Here is a 17823-nt window from a genome sequence, read left to right on the forward strand (position 1 = left end):
GATCTGGCCGAATTTCTTTTCATGCTTAAAAGACAGACAGATCTTAAATTTTTTCTTTCTTTTTTTTTCTTTCCAAAATAATAACTAACACCCAATTTGGCCAAGATTTGAACTTCTCTTTGAGTTCTTTTATAATTTTTAAATAAAACATTGAGTAATCTCATTGCGGGAGAGCACATAGCCTTGCCCCCTCCTGCCACAGTTGAATTTCTCTGCACTGGAGACGGCTTCAGCAGTGGAGTTTCATTTCTTATTACAGATTTTAGATTCAAAATACAAATTAAGATTTTAATTTGAACAAGAAACCACATTCTTTAAGCATACAAACCAAAATTCTATAATAAAGTTTATTTTATATTTATAACCTAATTCTTCCCCATTAGCCTGGTTAAAAACAAAGACATTCCCACCCTACTCACAGATCCGGACTCTGCAGCTGGCCGTGGGTTTTTGAGTGCGGTTAATTTTTCACACCTTTTTTCGGTGTATTTTTCCTCCTTCGCTCTAGACGAAAACCATCATCTCCTCCAGAAGTCCCATCTGGGGTGCCAGATGTGTTAGATCCCTTGTCACGTCCCGCGTGTTTCAGAGATCCCGTTCGGGTCCGGTTTCTGGAGAAGGCCGCAATCAAAATGAAGAGAAGCTAGAAAAGAATCAATTTGGGAAAATGTGGGGCCAGGCGGGAGCCACCTCTAGTGGGAGGACTCCAAACTCTGGCCTTTGCTCTATCCCTTTTATTAGAGTTCTGAGATACACCCATTGCCTTTAGGCAGGTAATTCCAGTAACAGACAGATGATCTTATCAATAAGGATTTACATGATTATTTGGTGGGGAAGTTGCCTCAGTTACCATCCTCTCAATTAGATAGGGAGTGGTTGGCTCTGACCTTTAGCTTCAAGGTTGACCAGCCTTGTCGGGTTCCCTTTTCACATAACTACCAAGTAACAATGTTCGGTTTCCGGCACACAAGGAAGGCAGGGGAAGGGGGTGGTAAGAGATCAACCAAAGGACTTGTATGCAGGCATGTAAACATAACCAATGGACACAGACACTAGGTGGGTGAGGGCATGTACGGGGTGGGGAGTGGGGGGAAAAGGGTGGCTGGGGAGAGGTCAATGGGGGAAAAAGAGACATATGTAATACTTTATAGGTATTTAATACTTTAAACAATGAAGAATTTAAATAAAAGAAAATTAAAGGCAAATGAAAAAATAATCATCCAAAATGTTTAATATTCTTAATATATTAAAAGTTATTGTGAATTACATTTCAGGTATTTGTTCCTTGTAGCTGAAAAAATTCTAATTGATAAATCTATTACAGTGTGTGGTGTGGCTATGGCTGTTAGTGTGGTGGCAGAAGTGAGGTGGGGTAGCAATATGTTCTGTCAGCCCTGTCTCCAAAACACACTCGCACTATCTACACTTCTCTTCATGACCAATGTTAGCAACTCTAGTCCAAGTCGCCTTCCCTCTTATATACACTAATGCAACAGCTTCCTAATTGGTCCTTATGATTCTGCCTTTACTCTTTTTTCCCCCCATAATTTTTTGGCCCTTGCTTTTTGATCCCAAATATTTTAACTCAAAGCCAGAGTGATATTTTTCAAAAGAATAAACTTTTATTTTAGAATATTTTTAGATTTATAGAAAAACTAGAGGCACAGTGCATGAAATTCATGCATGGGGGTGTGGGTTCCTCAGCCTGGCCTGCACCCTCTCCAATACAGGACCCCTTGGGGGATGTCTGACTGTTGCAGGGATTGGGCCTAAATCGGCAGTTGAACATCCCTTTCACAATCCAGGACCACTGGCTCCTAACTGCTCGCCTGCCTGCCTGACTGATCACCCCTAACCACCTCTGCCTGCCTGATGCCCCTAACTACTCCCCTGCTGGCCTGATTGCCCCTAACTGCTCTCCCCTGTTGGCCTGATCATCCCTAACTGCCTCTGCCTCAGCCCCCACCACCATGGCTTTGTCCAGAAGGACATCAGGAAGATGTCCGATCTAATTAGCATATTACCCTTTTATTAGTATTGATTATGAAAATAGTAGAGTTCCTATATGTCCCCAAAACAGTTTCCCCTATTTTTAAAATATTGTATTAGAATAATACATTCATCACAGCTAATGAACCTATATTGATAAATCACTATTAACTTAAGTCTATAATTTACTCAGATATTCTAAGTTTTCACTGAATGTTCTTTATTTACTAAAAAAAAAAATCATTTCATTTAGTTGTCTTCTCATGCTCATCTTAGGTATGACAGTTTCTTAGACTTTCCTTGTTTCCAATGACATTGACAGTTTTGAGGAGTACTAGTCAGGTATTTTGTAGAATGTCCCTCTATTGAGGTTTTTTTCAATTACAGTTTACATGCAATATTATTCTCCATTAATTTCAGATGTGCAGCAAAGTGGTTAGACAATCATGTGCTTTACATAGGGTCCCCGCACTGTTCCAGTACAATCTGGACCCATGAGTAGTTAGCACAATATTATTGAGTATACGGTATATGCTATAAGATGATCTACATGTCTGTGAGTATTGTGTAACTACCCATTTGTACTGCTTAATTCCTTCATCTTTTCACCCAGGCCCCAAAACCTCTTCCCCTCTGATAACTGTCAGTCTGTTCTCTGTTTCTGTGAGTTGTTTCTGTTTGTATATAGCAGGGGTCCTCAAACTTTATAAACAAGGGGCCAGTTCACTGTCCCTCAGACCGTTGGAGGGCCGAACTATAGTTAAAAAAAAACTATGAACAAATTCCTATGCACACTGCACATATCTTATTTTGAAGTAAAAAAACAAAACGGCAAAAACACCTGCATGTGGCCCGCGGGCTGTAGTTTGAGGACGCCTGGTATATAGTGTTCATTAGATTCCACATATAAGTGAAATCATATAGTATTTGTCTTTCTCTAACTTATTTCACTTAGCATAATACCCTCTATGTCCATTTATACTGTTGCAAATGGTAATATTTCATTCTTTTTTTATGGCCAAGTAGATTCCATTGCATATATGTACCACATCTTTTTTTTTTAAATATAATTTTATTGATTTCAGAGAGGAAGGGAGAGGGGGAGAGAGAGAGAAATATCAATGATGAGAGAGAAACATTGATTGGCTGCCTCCTGCACATCCCCTACTGGGGATAGAACCTGCAACTCTGGGCATGTGCCCTGACCTGAAATCCAACTGTGACCACTTGGTTCATAGGTCAATGCTAAACCACTGAGCCACACCAGCCAGGCTACTACATATTCTTCATCCAATTGTCTATTTATGGGCACTTGGGTTGCTCCCATATCTTAGCTATCCTATATAATAAAGAGGTAATATGCAAATTGACCATCACACCCCTCGCACAAGATGGCCACCTCATAATGTTCGGCAGGGGAGGACAGTTGTGGGTGATCAGGCCAGCAGGGGAGGGCAGTTGGGGGCAACCAGGCCTGCAGGGGAGGGCAGTTAGGGGCAACAAGGCCAGCAGGAAAGGGCAGTTAGGGGCTACCAGGCCGGCAGGGGAGGGCAATTGGGGGTGACCGGGCCAGCAGGGGAGGGCTGTTTGGGGTGATCAGGCCAGCAGAGGAGGGCAGTTGGGGGCAATCGGGCCAGCAGGGGAGCAGTTAGGTGTCAATCAGGCTGGCAGGAGAGTGGTTAGGGGGTGATCAGGCTGGCAGGCAGAAGCGGTTAGGGGAAATCAGGCAGGCAAGCAGGTGAGCAGTTGGGAGCCAGCAGTCCTGGATTGTGAGAGGGATGTCCGACTGCTGGTTTAGGCTCAATCCCTGTGGGACTGGGTCTAAACCAGCAGTCGGACATCCCTCGAGGGGTCCCAGATTGGATAGGGTGCAGGCTGGGCTGATGGACACTCCCCCCTCCCCTCAGTACATGAATTTCCTGCACCAGGCCTCTAGTTATAAATAATGCAACAATTAATACAGGGGTGCATATATTCTTTCGGATTACTGTTTCAGGTTTATTCAGATACTAGCTGTACCCGGCCACGCGTTGCTGTGGCTCAGTCTGGTTAAATGGAAAAGAAAGAAAAGAGACAGCGCATGTTTCTAATATGTTTCATTTCACAATGCTTGTGGGTATACAATATTTTTTGTTGTTCCATTGTCTGTGCAGATATAGGGATTGTCTGGTTTGCTGACTCTAGAACACACAACATATAATTGTCCATGTGAGAAGCAATCCGTGTCTAGATCTAAACCACACAATTCTAAAGATTGGCCCTGAGCTTTGTTGATGGTGATTGCAAACGCCAATTGAATTGGGAATTGCAATGTCTTAAATTGAAATGGCATATCCGTTGGAATCATAGGAATGCGAGGAATGAGGACATCTTCACCTTTGAAAGGTCCTGTCAAGATTGTTTCTTCTACGACGTTGTTCATTAATTTTTTTACTGCAGGCCGCGTGCCGTTGCAAAGCTTTGGCTGGTTGATATTTCACAACATGATAATTGGCATGCTGATTTTCAATTGCAGTATGTGCGGTGGCATCCCTGGCAGATCGAGTGAATTCAAAAATTCTGTTGGATAAGTAACCGCTTCATCTGCTTCCACAACAGTGTCGATGGACTTGTATGTGACTGCCTCGCTTTGAATGTTAGACTGAATAATATTGTTAAGTTCGTAGATGTCTTTGTTCTTGGCTACAAGAATAGCTCATTCATTCAGCCAATCGTGATTCTTATAATTGGTTTGAATACTGGGAAAAATTTTTTTCAACCAATTCTTCTTTTGATGCCACTAAATTGCAGAAGTTATGAGGCAATGAAATTCGTCCTGAGGTCAGATCAACCGGCACCTTTCCGTTCCCAATTTCTAGCAATTGATGTAAGAATATCTCAGCTGATTGATCGTTTCGCAGCTGGACATGCACATTTGTAGTTAATTTTAACGTCTTTATGTTTCGCCACAAAGTAGAGTATTTCAGGCAAGCATTTATTTCGTCCGCTGGTGTCGGTCGAGGAATTACAGGTAATGTTTGCCTGAAACCTCCTGCAAGCAATATTAATGCGTTCCCAAATGGTCTGATGTTTCCACGCAAATCTTGCAATGATCGATCAAGAGCTTCGAGTGATTTATTGTGCGCCATTGTGCATTCATCCCAAACAATAAGTTTGTATTTCTGCAATACTTTTGCCATGCCGGATGCTTTGGAAATGTTGCACGTGGGAGTTTCAATGAATTGCATGTTCAATGGCAATTTCAAAGTGGAATGAGCAGTTCTTCCACCTGGTAGCAATGTTGCAGCTATTTTGGACAACTCAAGAGCTAAGGCTATGTCATTGTGGGATCAAATTGCTGCCAGAATCAATCTAATTAGGAACGTTTTACCAGTTCCTCCTGGCGCATCTAAGAAGAATATTTCTCCAACCCCGTTATTGACAGTTTGCATTATTTGATTGTAAATGCCCTTTTGCTCAAGTGTTAGCTTAGGGATATTTGATTGCACATACGACAAAAGATCACCCGTGTTGTAATTTTGTTCACGACGCAATTCTACATCGAACGAAGCAGCAGCAGATCGATTCGGTGATGGCATTCCCAATTGATTGAGAGCTTTGTTCGCGATTTCTAAGCACAAATCTTCAATCATTATCAACATTGAAATGGAATCGTAAAATGGGAAATTTGGAAATCGTAAATGGATCGTATTTCGGAAACATTGAAATGGAATCATAAAATATTTAGTATAGCGTGTGTTGCTTTTACGTCCAACAGATGGCGCTGTTTTTTTATAAAAAGCATGTTTTTACCTGCCACAGGTGTGACATCTATATAATAGTAGGTATAAGGTATATAAAAACACGCGCGTATTCGAGTGCAACATTGTATCAAAATTTCAAAGCAATCGGTGAAGTACTTTTGGAGATTTAAGATTTTGAACAAACGAACATTTACATTTTTATTTATATAGATCAGATATATTCCTAGAAGTGGAATCACTTGGTCATAAAACAGTTCTATTTTTTATTTTTTTATGAACTGCCGCACTATTAAGCCAGAGTGATTTTTAAGAGTCAAAATCAGAGCAGGTCACTATCTTAGAACTATCCAGAAATTTTATGTTTTTATATCAAATAAAATTCAAGCTATCATACTGCCCTACATTGTTTCTTTTGTAACCCTTCTCCATACCTGAAAAAAAAAATCAGATGTGGGGAGGTGATTTTTTTATTTGTTTACTATCTTTATTTAATGTAAGCAGGGGTATCAGGGACCTTGTATGTGTTGTTCATAGCTATATACTCATCATTCAGAAAAGTGCCTAAAATGGAAGAGGAAGCTTAAAGATTCATAAAATATATGACTAAGTAAGTGAATGGATAATCAATGGGAGAAAAAGTGCCATTAAGTCATTAAAATAAAATTTAAAAGGAGAAATCAGAACACATCTTTGTTTTACTTCACTAGAAATGTGTATCTGATATATTTAAAGATTATTCCAACATACCGTGATTCTCAAAGTAGAATTAAGTAGTATAAATTTTGCTTTTGCTTTTGCTTTAAGAATCAGAGGTCTAAGTTGATCTCATTTCATTTAATTCATAACTTGTTCATAAGTTACATGCTAGGGAAAGGTTTATATTAGTTCTATATACCTATGTGAGTCACAGAAATCACTGACAATGTTAACATTGATCATTCAAGGAATAGCTCCTCTATGAATTATATTCAGAATTTTAAAGAAAGAATTAAACATATATTTTAGATTGATTGCCTCAGAAGCTGTTTCTTCTCCAATTTGTAGGAAACATAATTTCTATTAAAGAAATTTGTACACTCAGGTTCATAGCAACATTATTTGCAATAGCCAAAAGGGGGAAGCAATGCAAGTGTCAATCAACATATGAATAGATAACAAATTGTGGTGTATACACACAATGGCCTATAATTTAGCCTTAAAAATGAAGAGAATTCTCATATACGCTAGCAACATGGGACATTATGCTGAGTAAAATGAGCCAGACACTAAAAGACAATACTAGATGTTTCTACTTATATGAGATACCTACAGTAGTCAAATTGACAGAGACAAAAGAAGAAGGTGGTTGCTAGGGGGTAAAGGAAAATGAGAGTTATTGCTTAATGTGTGTATAGTTTCAGTTTTGCAAGTTGAAAAGTATTCTGGAAATTGATTCTGTAGCAATGTATATATACTTAACACTACTGTACTGTACACCTGAAAATGGTTAGCCTGGTAAATTCTGTTAGGTGTATTTACCACAGTTAAAATTTTAAAAAATCTTTAGCATTACATATGTCACTTTTTCTTCCCATTGACCCCTTCTAGTCCCCCCGCACCCCTGCCCAGGCCTTTATAACCCTATTATCTGTGTCCATGGGCTATGCATATATGCATATAAGTCCTTTGGTTGATCTCTTCCCACCCCCACCTTCCCTATGAGATTCGACAGTCTGTTCCATGTTTCTATGTCTCTGGGTCTATTTTGTTCACCAGTTTATTTCGTTCCTTAGATTCCACATAAGAGTGAGATCATGTGATACTTGTCTTTAAATGATATGGACTATACTTTTAATTTAGCTGAATAAAAATTTTCTTAAGTAGATGATAAAGAGTAAACAATTTGTTGAAAATTAAAGCTAGCTCTTTGGAGAGATCCTTGAACAATTCTCAAGACACAAACCTTTCCAAGATGTGTTATACCATGAGCTGCAATGAGAGATTGTTACAAGGTCGCAGTCAGAAAGTAGGCTGGAACCTTCAATATTCAGAGGTTAATATTAGTTTACAAATCTTAGTGGGGAAAGCCTTCCAGGAGCACCTGTTATCTGGACTTCCACAAAGTCACTCACCAATTTTTGATTTTGCGTATACCAAAGATTACCACGAAGACACATTTTTGTGACCAAACTTAGGTCCTCCAAATGAATTTATTAAATGTGAGCTTTTCTTTGAGTTAACAGGACACTTATAAAATATTTAAACTTATAAAATATACCAAGTGGCTTCTTTTGATACACATACCACCTTACTTATTTTGATTGGCTTTTGCTATTATCTTTGGTTTTGACACTTTGTTAAACTAGGGAGTGGTATGGCAAATTAAGCATTTTTAAAAATATATATTTTATTGACTTTTTACAGAGAGGAAGGGAGAGGAATAGAGAGTTAGAAACATCGATGAGAGAGAAACATCAATCAGTTGCCTCCTGCACGCCCCCCACTGGGGATGTGCCTGCAAAAAAGGTACATACCCTTGACCGGAATCAAACCTGGGACCCTTCAGTCCGCAGGCCGACGCTCTATCCATTGAGCCAAACCGGTTTTGGCATAAGCATTTTTATATTTCACATTCTTTAATCAATTAATCTGTGGATGGAACCAGTTTTAAAGTATCAACAATTTAACATTAGAAAGTAATAGCATACAGAGAGAAAAGTGAAATTACAACTCACTACTAACTCAAACTTATGAAAAATGGCATTATTTACCATGTGTTTGTCCACAAAATAGTTTTTTTGTGTGTGTGTGTATGTGTGTGTTTAATTCAAATCAAATGTGGATTTGGTTGTATAAGATGTCAATAAGGTCTGGAATGTTTTCCAATTATGGCCATATTTGGAAAAGGAAAAACCCACATCACTGGTCTACCTCATGGCTACCACCCTTTCAGATTGTTCACTGGTGTGTGTTTAGTTAATGATATATATATATATATATATATATATATATATATATATATATATATATATATCAACCCAGTGCTTTACTTTGATTCAAAAGCTATTTGTCTTTCTTTTTTGTAAAGACTTTTGTATTCCTTCTAGCAAAATACTGACGTTACACTAAAACTAATCCTATCCACCGGTTTTCGATTAAGACCATCACAAGCAACATTGTGGAGCATTACTGTAAATGAGTGTAAAGTGATTGTTTCAAGTTGTACCAGTAAATTACCACGGACATAATTTGAAGTATTATAGTGAAATGAAAAAAAAAGTTGCTTTTGGATAAAAAAGCAACAGTATCTACTTCCAAAAAGGACATGGAAAATTAAAGGAATCATTTGGTTGACTTGCAACTAAATTTCCAAATAATCAAGGCCTGAGTGATCAGATTATTCTATTTTCCTTCCCCAGTTCCCAAGCAAGTATAGATCCAGCCAGAATAGTTTTAAAGTTCATGTATTTCCTGAGTGGTGGCATTTCACAAGTGAAAACACACAATGAGAATACTTCCGGTCCCAGTGGCATAGGACGTTTAACAAAGCTTAATCACATCCATAAAAGTCTCTCTCTTAAAACGTATTGCTTATGAATGACGTCTATCGCCATCTGATGTTTCTTTCAGGTGGTGACTTCGCAGATGAAAAATGACTAATGCACAATACCCAAAATAAATTATATCTCCTCCATCCCCATTTCCCACAAACTCCTTCCCACACACACATTTGTTTTAAGTGAGTGGAAATAAGGCCAAAACAATCTAGACTGCCAAATTCCATTGTGTATATTTAGTAGTCATTTTCATCCTAGAAAGACATCCTAAGCTCCTTCCCCTGCTACTCACGAATGCCCCTGTCCTTTCAATTACAAAAGCATTCTTCTTGGACTACTTCCCCAAAGAACTCAGCGCACTTTTAAGTGGTTCTTTTAGTATCAATATTTCCTAGACAGAGATTATTACATAGGGATTATCTATATACATAAAACCTTAATATGCAAATAGACCAAATAGCAGAACAACCAAACAACCAAACAACCGGTCACTATGACATGCACTGACCAGCAGGGAGCACGCGCAGAACATGGCGGGCATCAGCAGCCGGCAGCAGAGCATGGAACATAGTTGGCATTGGCCTTGGCGGGATGGTGGAGCAGGTGAGCCAGGGCGCCAGACCAAGGCAGGGCACTGGTCGCTGTCATCGGGGCGAGCCTCTGGTAGTTACTGAAAATTATTTGCTCCCACGTGCCGTGGTCCCGCCGGGCGCTCGCACCAGCTGCCAGTGCCAGCCCTGCTTGCACCTGCAGCCGGCACTGGAGCTGCCGCTCACACCTGCTGCTGGCACCTGTCGCTGGCCCAGATCGCTCGGCGCCATCAGCAGGTGCGAGCAGTGGCTGCCGGCCCTGATCACCCCTCAGGGCTTCTTCACCTCCCCCTGTTCCTGAGGGGCAATCGGGGCCAGCAGCCACCTCTCACACCCGCTGCCAGCGATGGCCCCACTTGCACCTGCTGCCAGCGCCCAGCACCGGTCCCAATCGCTTGGCACTGTCAGCGGGTGTGAGCAGTGGCTGCTGGCCCCGATCACCCCTGAGGGTTTCTCCACCTCCCTCTGCTCCTGAGGGGCGATCAGGCAGCAGCTGCTGCTTGTACCCACTGATGGCGCTGGCCCCGCTCGCACCCACTACTGGCTCCGGCCCCAGTCACTCGGTGCCATCAGTGGGTGTGAGCAGGGCCGGCACCATCAGCGCATGGGAGCGGCAGGGGACTGGGGGCCACAGCAGGAGGGGCCAGGCAGGGGTGCGGAGGATGGGCCGAGACGAATTCATTCCTTTCGAATTCATGTACTGAGCCCCTAGTTGAAAGATAACACTGCACCAAAAGATGTTTCCATGTGCTTTGGTCTATTTTGAGCAGTAAGATTAAATTACCTTATAATGTAAAGCTGAGAAGGACCTAGGGAACTATTTAGTTCACCTTCCCTGAGATCAGGAAAGAGGCAAAGACAAGCCAGTAACTTCTCACACCATGTGCAAGCGTTAGCTAAATCTTAATGTAATGCCCTTTCCACTCTGCCAGTCTACCAAATTCCTAACGTAGCAAGAATCAGGATCAGAGAAGGTGCCCACATCCATGTGATTGCTTAAACCTTGAGTTAAATATTTTAGGCAGGAAAAACTACTGACTAAAATTTTGAGTGTGTGTGTGTGTGTGTGTGTGTGTGTGTGTGTGTGTGTAGTTATCTTCTCATTGGTACAACCAAATCCCTCTAATTCAGAAATTGAACTCCACAGAGCCAGAGAACAGCATCTCTGGGTTTGCAGGTGTCATATGTACTTCAGACTACTCTGGTCAACAGTATTCAAATGAAGGCCCCCTATTTTGCTGTTGTTTTTAAATGGTAGCAAAATATCCATAGCATAAAATTTGTCAGTGCTGTTACACGCCACTGGGACCGGAAGCATTCTCACTATATGTTTACACTGTTGTGCAACCATCACCACCCTCCATCTCCAGAATTCTTTTCATCTTGCAGAACTGAACCTTTCTTTGTCCCCATTTTCTACAACTGCAACTCCCAGTTTTCTCTTCCTACAGCCCCTGGCAGCCACTATTCTACTTTCTGTCTTTAGAAATTTGTCTACTCTAGATACCTCATATCGTGGAGTCATACAGTATTTGTCTGTTTGTGACTGCCTTATTTCACTTAGCATCACATCTTCAGGGTTCATCCATGGTGTAGCATGTGCCAGAATTTCCTTCCTTGTTAAGGTTGAATAATATTCCATTGTAATGTCTATACCATAATTTAAAAAAATATGTTTTTACTGATTTTAAAGAGAGAGGAAGGGAGAGGGGGAGAGAAAGAAACATCAATGTGAGAGAGAAACATGGATCAGTTGCCTCCTGCACATACCTGATTGGAGATAGATCCGGAAACTTGGGCATACACCCTGATTGGGAATCAAACTGGTGAACTTGCAGTGCATAGTAGGATGCTCAACCAACTGAGCCACACAAGCCAGGGCTACACCACAATTTCTTTTTTGATTCATCTTTCAACTGACACTTGAATTGCTTTGACCTTTTGGCTACTGCAAATTCTCTTCAAGTCTCTGCTTTTAATTCTTTGGAAAATGTATCAGAAAGTCGAACTGCTGGATCCTATGTAATTTTATTTTAATTTTTAAGGAACTGCCGTAATATTTTTCAGAGCAGCTGCACCATTTTGCATTCCCACAAACAATGCACAAGCATTCCAATTACTCCACATCCTCGTCAACCTTTGTTACTTTCTGTTTTTGTAAGGCAGACATCTTAATGTGTGTGGAGTGCTATCTTATTGTAGTTACATTAGTTGTTAAAGCAGGATTTCCAGAAAATTTCTCTATATTTCAACCATAACATTTAAGATAGCAAAAGAGCATTCAACAACAAAAAAAAATATGAGATTTACAAGTTGTTTATGAGACAACAATCCTCCCTACACAGTCTGACTTGAACTCTATTAATAACATGAAAACAAGTTCTAATCTTTCCTAAGCCCTCAATGGCTTGCCAAGGGTCTTAAGCCATTAAGAATGGCAACTAGGCACACCTCATTTTATTGTGCTTTGCTTTATTGTGCTTCACAGATATCGCTTTATTTTTTATACAAACTGAAGGTTTATGGCAACCCTGCATAGAGCAACTCTATCACTCCACATTTCCAACATCTGCTCACTTGGTTTTTCTATGTCACATGTTGGCGATTTTCACATTATAAACTTCCTCGTTTTCATTGTATTTGTTATGATGACCTGTGATAAATAATTTTTGATGTCACTATTATAATTGTTTTGGGGTTCCATGAACCACACCCACGTAAGATGGCAAACTTAATAGATAAATGTTACATGTCTTATGACTGCTCCATTGACCAGCCATTTCCACATCTATCTCCCTCCTCTGAGCCTCTCCATTTGCTGAGACAAAACAATGTTGAAATTGGGCCAATTAATAATCCTATAATGACCTCTAAGTGTCCAAGTAAAAGGAAGAGTTGCATGTTTCTCACTTTAAATCAAAAGCTAGAATTATCTAAGCTTAGTGAAGAAAGCATGTCTAAAGCCAACCTAGGCAAAAGCTAGCCCTCTTACAGTTCAGTAGTGAATGCAAAGGAAAAGTTCTTGAAGGAAATGAAAAGTGGTACTTCAGTGAACACATAGATGATAACAATGCAGAAATGGCCTTATTGCTGAGATGGAGAAAGTTTTAGTGGTCTGGATAGAAGACCAGCCCAGCCACAACATCCCCTTATACCAAAGCCTAATCCAGAACAAGCCCCTAACTCTCTTCAACTCTACGAAGGCTGAGAGAGGTGGGGAAGCTACAGAAGAACAGTTTGAAGCTAAGCAGAGGTTGGCTCATGAGGTTTGCCTTCGTAATATAAATGTGCAAGGTGAATCAGCAGGTGCTAATCTAGAAGCCGCAGCAAGTCACCCAGAAGATCTAGCTGAGATAATGAATGAAGGTGGCTACACCAAATAACTGATCTTAAATGTAAATGAAATAGCCTTATATTGAAAGACTAGAGGCCCTGTGCATAAAATTCGTGCACTCGGGGGAGGGGGTTGCCTTAGCCCAGCCTGCACCCTCTCACAGTCCAGGAGCCCTCGGGGGATGTGCCACTGGTGGCTTAGGCCCACTCCCCCTAAGCCGGCAAGTCAGGCATCCTTAGCGCTGCCACGGAGGCAGGAGAGGCTCCCACCACCACTGCTGGGCTCACCAGCTGTGAGCCTGGCTCAGGGTTTCTGCCTGAGCCGTGCTCCCTCTGTGGGATTGCACTGACCACCAGGGGGCAGCTCCTGCAATGAGCATCTGCTCCCTGGTAGTCAGTGCATGTCATAGTGACCTGTTATTCTGCTGTTTGGTTGATTTGCATATTAGCCTTTTATTATATAGGACTGTCATAGTCAGGGAGGACAAGTCAATGCTTGTCTTTAAAGCTTCAAATGACAGACTTGTTGCCAGTGGAAATAGGGTTCTTGCATGGAGTCACAACAAAAGCATTTTGAGAACCCACACATGGGTGGATGAGGTGTAGTGGTAAGATTTATTGGAGCTGGAGCAAACACAAAGGAGTGTCCCCAGATGTCCAGTGTCTCATTCATGAGCAGATGGCTCAGCTCCGTCCCACAGTGGAAAAAGTCCAGCCTTGTCTTCACCAAGCCCAGAAGAAAGGCCAGAGTCCAGAGATGTTGTGCCATCACCTAGCATCAGCTGGGCATCCGAAGCTTTGGTAGTTCAGTTCAGTCCATGCCAAAACTTAGTCCAGCTCCATCTCTGTTCCCGGCTACACTCAGCCAGGTGTTGCACTGTGGCACCTAGGCCCTCATTGGACCCAGCCCAAGCTTGGGCCTGCAAGGATGCTGCAGAGAGAGAACATGTGAACAAATGGGCAAGTGCATTAACAAATGCATGCTACCGATAGGGGCCTTTGTTAAGGTTTAATTATATTAGCTCAGGTTTGGGAGAGAGAAGTTTTTTTTGTTTGTTTTTTTTTTTACTAACAATCTCTTTCCTGGCTCTTGGGGGAGGGGGCGGCTTGTGCTGGGCACTCTCCCTATCCAATGCCTTTCCTAGATCTTTCGGGGTCTCGTGTCCCTTATCCAATCCTATTATTTTCCCAGATTAGACCCCACCCAGCAGAGGAATTTCACATTCACTGGCTCCTCCTCCCCCTGGTAATCTGCCAGAAGGAACCGGTGCTTCCCTGGGGAGATTGAGAAGTCAGTCTACACAGGGAGGGGTGGTGGCAGAGAGATGCCAGTCCCCTTGGTGGGGATGCTGCCATGCCCTGTGATGTCTGAAGCTGTAACTTACAGACTCAATCAGGCCCAGCCTGTGTAGCTCCCTTCTCTTAAACTTCTAGCTGCCTATGCTAACAGGTCGACTCTCTTGTTAGGGGCTAATCCAGCTGATGACTTTAAGTTGAAGTCAACGTTCATTTTAAAAAAATCCTAGGGACTTTAAGAATGGTGCTAAATCTATTCTGCCTCTGCTCTATAAATGGTTCACTGTATAAAAGTCTGAATGAGACCACGTGTGTTTACAACATGGTTTACTGAATATATTAAGCCCACTGTTGAGACCTACTGCTCACAAAAAAATATTTCTTTCAAAATATTATTGCTCACTAATACTGCACCTGGTCACCCAAGAGCTCTGATGGAGCTGTACAATATTAATGTTGTTTTCAAGCCTGTGAACACAACATGCATTCTGTAGCCCACAGAGTAAGGTGTAATTTTTACTTTCATGTCTTATTATTTAAGACCAGGGTGGGGAACCTTTTTCCTGTGAAGGGTCATTTGGATATTTATAATATGACTAAAGGCCTGGCTCATGAATCCATGTACATTGAATGGAAATTAATTAGAATATTTTAATATCACTATTTGCCCTTTCTCTATAATAAAAGTGTCAACCAAATTCACGATCGACAATGACAGATTGAAACACACACATGCAATTGGCACCAGTGAGAGCTTTATATGTATATATAGATAAACTTGCTTAATTAGACCTGCTTTCTGATTTAGCTAAACTTTTCCTAGCCCAGTGAAGCACCCCAACTTCTCTTTGAGGTAATTGTCAGCAACACAGCAGTAAATATCAACATGAAGCAGATTATTATTGTAGATCTCACAGGGAGAACAAAGGGTAAAATATTTAACTGCAGCAGTGTTTGACTATATTCTATGCAGTGAAAAAACCTGAATTCATTTTCAAGGTCCACCATTTCTTACTTCTTTTCAGTTGGGTTAAGTTTCTAAACTTTCTAAATCTCTGTTTTCCAGCTAATGAAAAGAAAATAGGATTCTACCAACTCTCCTATTTACCTACTCCAGGACTTCTGTGAGGATCAAATGAGATGAGGCATGGGAAAATGCTTAACAGACATTTGATTAAAGTATAAAATGTTTGCACCTGGCTCTAAAGCAAGTTGTGTTCCTGGGCTGAAGAAACTCCAAGGAGGCTAGTTGCTAGGGAGAGAAAGCCTAGCATTGCTACGTGACATCATTACCCGGTGCCCACAGTGATTGTTTCCAGGCTGGGTTGGGCTGTGGGCTGCATTTTGCACCATGGGGTCTTGGCAGCATTGGCTGTGATTTGGTGGGCTGTCGCTCCAGGGTGGTGGTGGGGCCTGTGTTCCATTTGGGGGAAGCCGAATGTTGCTTTGTGGGCGCCAGGTCCATGGTGCCATTTCTCTGTAAATGGCCAGTGCACGTCACGGCAGCTCCTGGTGGTCAGTGCACATCAGATGTTCGGAGGGACACTTAGCATATTAGCTTTATATATGTATATTTGTGGGTCATACAAAATTATCAACTTAAAAGTTAGTTTGCTATATTTGCTCAAACACTTAATTAACTCAGCCCTAATGCCTTGACAAGACCAGACCAAATGATTTTGAGGGCCTTATATGGCCTGTGGGCCAGACATTCCCCACCCCTAATTTAAGTCATATTTTGTAAGGCTATATGCCACCATATATATGATTCCTCCAATGAGTCTGGGCAAAATGAAAATTTTCCGGAAAGGATTCACCATTCTAGATGCCATTAAAAATACTCATGATCCATAAGGAGAGGTCAAAATATCAATAGTAACAGAGTTTGGAAGAAGTCAATTCCAACCCACATGGATGACTCTCAAGGGTTCAACATATGAGTGGAGGATGTAACTAACTGCAGATGTGGTGAAAATAACAAGAGAACTAGAACTAGAAGTGAAGCCTGAGAATGTGACTGAATAATTGATATCTCAAGATAAAGCTAACAAATCAGGAGTTCCTACTTATGAATGAGCAAAGAAAGTGGTTTCTTAAGATGGAATCTACTGGTGAATATGCTGTGAAGATTGTTAAAATGACAACAATGGATTTAAATATTTCATAAACTTTGACTAATCAGTGACAGGGTTTGAGAAATTGGTTCAATTGTTAAAGAAGTTATACTATTGGTAAAACTATCAAATAGCATCATATGCTACAGAGAAATCATTTGTGAATGGAAGAGTGAATCAATGAGTCAAACCTCATTGCTATATTATTTTAGGAAATTAGCACAATCATCCAAACCTTTACCAACCACCACCCTGGTTAGTCAGCAGCCATCAACATCAAAGTAAGGCCCTGTACCAGCAAAAAGTTTATGACTCACTGGAGGCTCAGATTATGGTTCACATTTTTTTTTTAACCAGTAAAATATTTATTAATTAAGGTATATCTATTTTTCAACATAACGCTAATGCAACTATAAACTACAGTATAGTATAAACACAAATTTTCTATGCACTGGGAAATCTGAAATTTGGGTCACTCACTTTATTGTGATATTTGCTTTATTGTGGTGGTCTGGAACCAAACCCACAAAATCTCCACGGTACGCCTACATGTAATGGTGTAAACTGCCAGGCCTGGCTGGTTGTGATTAGTCATGACTGCTAAATTTCTTCTGGAACAACGAAGGTGGCAGTAAATAAGATTGTAAATGGGCCTGTCTATTTAAAGACAAGGCAGAGATTCCAGTTTATCCTGTTTTGCTCTTTTTCCCCCCTAAGCATTTTGCAATTGATAAAACCCAAAACACATTTAGCCCTGAGCAACAACCACCACCTCCTCCCTTTTAAACACATGTGTGTCTCAAGAGAATGAATCCATATGTTTCTGATTCATTTACAATTAATTCATCAAAATGTTGTTTTGATGTCCAAGAAGCTTTATGGAGGATCTCTCATGAGTCTTTTTTCTTAGAAACAGGAAGTCATGCCTTGCCAAGAGACAAACTCAAAACACACCAAAGGGTTTTGAGCTGAGTTTGAAGCATTGGGACTTCAACATCTAAGCAAATGCCAAACTTGGACAAGAGCATCTCCTCTTCTCTACATGCAAGCCAAGCCCATTTTTAATATCCAATTAATCTCTGGCTCTTGGAATGCCCAGCATGACCTGAGCCCTTTTGTACCAGCACCAGAGATTCCAGGTGAGCAGCCAAGCAGTATGACAATGAGAAGGAAGACCAACAGACTACTTTTAAGTTTACACTAGCAAGACACTGTGAGTTTA

General features: G+C 41.0%; 1 pseudogene; it reads left to right on the top strand.

Moving 5' to 3' along the window:
* Nucleotides 1-12721: 12721 nt before the first annotated feature.
* On the top strand, nt 12722-16886 carry LOC129149552 (tigger transposable element-derived protein 1-like; annotated as a pseudogene).
* Nucleotides 16887-17823: the final 937 nt, after the last annotated feature.

Source organism: Eptesicus fuscus, chromosome 6 (genome assembly GCF_027574615.1).
Source record: "Eptesicus fuscus isolate TK198812 chromosome 6, DD_ASM_mEF_20220401, whole genome shotgun sequence".
NCBI lineage: Eukaryota > Metazoa > Chordata > Mammalia > Chiroptera > Vespertilionidae > Eptesicus > Eptesicus fuscus.